Below are 6,000 nucleotides of genomic sequence, written 5' to 3'. Positions count from 1 at the left end.
TCAGAAACATACATAGAAATGCTAACGGCAACCTTTGAATTACCAATCATCTTTTGACAAATTTATTTGATTTCTATTTACGTTCGTGGTCAATATTCCGCATGGGTAAAAAAAAACAGCATTATTTACTTGAACATTGTTAGTGTTATTTTTTGGTTTAACGAATCTTTTATCTACAATTACGTTTACGTGGCCAACAAAAAACTTTATCACAGGCCTGGCAGACTATTGTATAGAAAACCTGGTCTTCATTTTGTGAAATACAAATTTAAAACTCAACACACTACAAGCAGCATTTAAACACAACCCGCTCAAGCGCTCTGGACTGAAAACAAGAGCTATAATTTGTATAACTTACTTTTCTATTGTTTTCAAACTAAGTGTGACGTATTGACATCAAAGGTTGTACTTGAAACAGTGCAATTTTGAAATGTGCCTTTCAAAAAAACAAAAGAATAGAAAGAGATAAAATCTTATTTTGATATTCTAGGATCAAATACTACACCCCCTTGTGATGTCATGGATTTCTTTAGGGTCAAATTTTTTGATTACGTGCACGTTTCTGAACTCGATTGCTGAAACAAAGAATAATGGCCACACCCACTTTGAGGTTGCCCCTGGTCAAAAATAACAAGTGTTGTAACGTTTTCCCACCCATTTTTACTTTATTTGCTTACTTATTGGTGCTCCCATTTCGACTTCCTAGTTTCGATTTGAAATTTTTTACGCTTGTAGGATATTTTTATCTAATCATAAAGAGCAGTGTGTCTATATAATATCTTACTAAGCCTGCAAACTTTTTAGCTTATATTGATGAAACGGGTACAAATTTAGATACCAAACTCGCAGAACATAAAAAGATATTAGAAAGCGTCAGGAGGAATTTTGAATATAAAATCAACTGGACATCAGCCAAAATAATACATAAAACTGTAAATTACATCAAAAGAAAAATTGTGAAAAGTTCGCTAATTCAAAGGTTGCTAGACTTTAACGCCTCTGAAGATCATTTTAAATTTGACCTCCTTCTGACTTCATATTTCCTGAAACAACTTGGAACTTTCCTTATAAAATAAGTTTAGTAAGTTTTTCTTACACATACAAAAGTTGGATTGAAGAACGGACGTGAAAAGACTATGAACTTTATTCATATAAATGTGTAGTTCTTCCGTAATATTAGATCTAATTTTATTTTATGTTACTCTTCTGGTATTGCTATTTACCTACTATTAGAATTATATCTACAAAAGAAAAATATATATATTAAAAATACGTTCAAAAATCTGGAATCTGGTCTTCTGTACAGACAGTATGAAGCTCTGCTTTACGTTGCAAAATGAAAAAGTTACAGCGCCAGTTTCTAATAAACTTTAAAATACAAAATCATTTCTAACAACTTACTACTAAATCGTTATTTAAAAAATCAAGATCTAACATTTTGTAAACGTGTAAAAATCAACTTTAAACCAACAGATTGTAAAGATAAAAAAAAAACATTTAATGAAATATTTTACCGTTGACAAAAACTCCTTTACAGCCAAAAGGAAACAATTATTTAATATAGGAAGTATTTTTCTTGCAGAGAAATTAAAGTAAGGAAAGTTAAAATTCCAAAATAAGTTTGATAAACTTTTTGGAAAAAATAAATAAAACCTATGATATAAAGCTTCCCAGACATATAAGAGTATCGCAAGTCTGTCACCTAAGAGTGTAACAGATATAGAAGAAGTAGCTTAGGTCACGATCTTTAACTTTCTTTAAAATTTGCTGACCTCGACTTTGGTTTTATACCAAATGTTGTTATATCAGTTAAATGTTGAATTTTTTACTGATTAATTATTTTACCACAGCACTTTTTTATAATAGAAACGAAGAGTTAGGTTTTCATTGTATCATAGAAGCCTTAAGAAAACTAAAAATAAAGAATACACTAGTAACTTAATCTGACAAAATAAATCAAATTATCGTCCTGGATAACTGTTTGTTTTGAACTTCGTGCGCAGTTACACGAGAGCTATCTTCGCTAGCCGTCCCTAATTTAGCAGTATAAGACTAGAGGAAAATATAGTTAATCATAATACCACCGCCAACTCTTGGGGTACACTTGTATCAATGAATAATGGGATTGGCCGTAACTTTATAACGCTCCCTACGGCTGGGATAGCGAGCATGTTTACTGTGATGGGATCTAAACACGCAACCCTAAGGTTACGAGTCGCACGCCTTAACCACCTGACCATGCCAGGCAAACCTTAAAGATTTAGTGCAGGACCAAAACATCCATGAGCAATTCAAGGTAACTCATTTTTCCCTTTTTATAGAAAAATATCGGATTACAAAACATCACTCCGAGAAATCCTCGCTTATTTTCCTCAACCAAATCAATTTTATTTTAGTTGTATATGTACGTATAGGTTGTGTAAAACGCATAAATGTGTTTGCCTCTTAGATCTACAATTTCCAAATTTTTACAACACTTATCTTCTGTTCTTGGAAAGTTGTCACAGTCACATATTATGAACAATTCTTATTTCGTCAATGAAATAAAAATACTCTAATATAAATTAAGGAAAGAAGGTATTCTTTTACTTTGATACATTTTTTTTTTACATACGTACCATTCAAAGAAACTACAGACGTTCTATCTCTTATCACTCTAGTGCAAAAGTCTGTTAAGGATAATTTATTGACATATATAGGACCGTATTACAAACAAAAATATGAAATGTCTATTGGTGAACTCTTATCTCCAGTTCTACGTAACATACTTATGGAGTATTTTGATAATGAATTACTTACTGTTGTGGATCTGCATATAAAGAAAAATCTTTGTTTCCGTGGTGTTTATTACACAAATGACTTTCAACAGTTTTAGCGGAAGAATAAGAGCTACACAGTATTATGAAGTTTAAAGTTAAGTATTAACCTAATAATTAGCTCCTGTTATAAGACGTTTTTATAACTACAGTGTAAATAGTATCTGCTCTTTCTATCTATAGAAAACCAACTAACCTTTTAATCTATGCTCATTTTTTATGACGCCTTAAAACAATTAAAACATCAATCATAATTTCTTTGTTTTTATTAATTTGTAAAATAAGTCATCTGCCCCGTGATGAATAAATCCTAAGTACTTACACATTGTACAAACGGTTACAATGTCCTATATGCTTTATCAATCTAAAGACACGGAAATCGTTTCTTCGGAACAGTAATCAGCAACAAACACAACCTACGGACGAAAATAAAATATTTAATTACAACTACAGTTATAAAATATGGGTCTTGAATAACTCTGTACGTCAAGATAAATAGCAGAATGACTATATTTTATCTTGCCAAGCCTGCGAAAACGTTTACTTTAGTGAAATGGGTAGAAAATTTGATAGTCGCAGTTCGTATAAAAAGAGTGTTAAGAATTGTAAAACAAATGAATAGTGGTACATGTATCAGTTTACGCGTGAGGAATCTTGATTGTAAAATCAAGGGGAAATCAGCCCAAAAATACATAAAACTATAAATTATTTGAACAGGAGGATCGTAAAAAAGATTGCTAATGAAGCTGGACCACTTTCTGATTTCATATAACTTTTAAGTTATTTTGTAACTTCTGTCTTAAGCTATGCGTGTTTATGTTTTGTGTCTTTCACAAACAAAGGTTGGACTGAAGAGGACACGTAGATCAAAACCTTTTTATTGTGACCATACCTTTAGATTTGTCGTTGTACAGTTTCATTGCTGTATTTTAAACATGGCAGATGATGAGATAGCATTTAAGATTCACATAGAAAATAATTATTTTTCTTTCTGTTACAAAGTTTAATGAGTGCCTTGGAAGGTGTACAGTGGTAAACAGATAGCTCTATAGATAAACATAAAAAACTTTACAGCACGGCTTGTGAGTTAATGAATCGCCTTAACCAGGACACACACTTCTTAGTCTGAGATTTAAAAAAACGAAAACAAATCAAGAACCTAACGTATTTAAGTATATTGACTTTGTTTTTCACAGTGGTTTTAAACTATAAATTTGATTTAACAAGGCAAAGACGCTACTGACATTTTAAAGTTGACCTTGTTTTAAAATATAAAAATTTCACTAACAGGTATGTATTTTATACTTTCGGAACACAAAGTCACGAAGACAAGATAAAATTAAAAAATCACAATATAATAGCGTATCAATATTTTTCAAATATTATTACTTTGTTGTTTCATATACAAATCTGTGGCTTATGAAATATATGGTTTGTTTTTAAGAGATGTTAATTATTTCAGTTTTTGAAAGGATTTTATATGAACTCTCGGGATCATATTTGTTTATCAAATAACTTTTTACAGAGTTTTTGCATGAATAACTTTATAATATCTAAAATTATTCGTTATTTTCAAGTGAAGAATAGCCCTGGGAAATGTGTTTGTTTCTAAGCACAAAGCTACACAATGTGCTATTTGTGATATGCCCATGACGAGTATCAAAAGCTGTTTTTTAACGTTATAAGTATTCTTATCATTGTGTCACTGAAGCCCATCTGGAAGATAGAAATAGATGTAGATATTGATAAAAGCTAGTATAGAACTATTGTTCCTTCAATATTACAGCACAGGTCTCATAATGTATTTATACAACAATAATAATTTAAATTACATTTTTCTCTTCTAACGATTACGGATATTCAGTGAGGAGAGAGTATAATAGAACTTTAGTTACACCATGATCTTTGTTATGATATTAAAACGTATCTGTAACAGGCGTGTATGAAAAAAATGTAACATTTATTATTAATAATTTTCAGATTTTAAATCATAATAAGATTGAATGTAATTTAAATCACTCCAATGTCTACTTGTTCAGTACGTGTTTCCCATAGAAAAATAATGTAATAAGGCTTTAAAATGTTGAAAGTTTTGATGAAATAAAGATTAAATAAATGCTGATTCTTCCTTTCAGTAATACTTGTGCTGTTACCTGGTGGTAGCATCGAGCAAACAATATAAAAGCTCAAAATTAAAAGAACAAACTGTTCTTCACTTTAGCCTTAATAAATATTTGTTATTTTTCTAACTGAACAACACCAATTACTAAATATAAAGACATATATCTCAAGCGTACACGTAATTATTTTAAAACAGTTGACGAATAGGATGCGTGCAACCAATCAGTCGCTACCGCTGCCGACATGTTTTTTCTTTTTAAATTTCGAACATTCACTCAGAGATACACAAGGGCTATCTGGTGTACCACTCCATAATTTTATATGATAGTCTATATGGTAGATAGCTAATAAGCTGCACCTCCCTCCAGCCCTTCGGCTATTATAAACAAAGGGTAGGACTACGACTTTTATAACGTACACACGCCGTTGAAAGTTCGGAGAATGTTTTTGTTCCGCGACAACGGAACAGAAGCCCTAAATTCTGGGATCCACATGCAACATGTCTTCTACTAAGCCACGCCAAGTCCATTTGCCGTATGACTATTCTAAACTATATAATGGTATTATTGACTGTCCTTTTCATAAACGCACACACAGATGAAAGTGCGTAGCGTGTCCATAGAACATTGTGGGCTCGATCTCATAATCAACAGTTCAGTATGTAAGCTACTACACTACGGTCGTCCATGTAATGTATGTTAACATATATATGGTTATAATTGTATATAAATCAAAAATATTTCAAAATTACTACTCAGTACGATACAGATTTGTATTAAAGTCTTATTAATAAAACAAACAATTTCTCTTGTTCCATTCCGAATGAAAAGTTTCTGTCAGTACGATATAATACGAAACCGCGAAATTTTAAAGATTGTTATAGTTTAAAAAATATTAAACGTAGATGTACTGACTTTATTATTAAAGTGTTGTGTTTATGTAATGAGTTTCTCTGCCAAGATAACACTTCTAGGAGAGGAGATAAATATCTCTAGCTGTTTCTCTTGTTATATTTTTGTTTTATTTTCTCGGCTGTTATTTTATTTGGGTGTATATCATAGAT

This window comes from Tachypleus tridentatus, chromosome 2 (assembly GCF_004210375.1).
Source record: "Tachypleus tridentatus isolate NWPU-2018 chromosome 2, ASM421037v1, whole genome shotgun sequence".
Taxonomy (NCBI): Eukaryota; Metazoa; Arthropoda; class Merostomata; order Xiphosura; family Limulidae; genus Tachypleus; species Tachypleus tridentatus.
Note: the sequence above shows the minus strand (reverse complement) of the source record.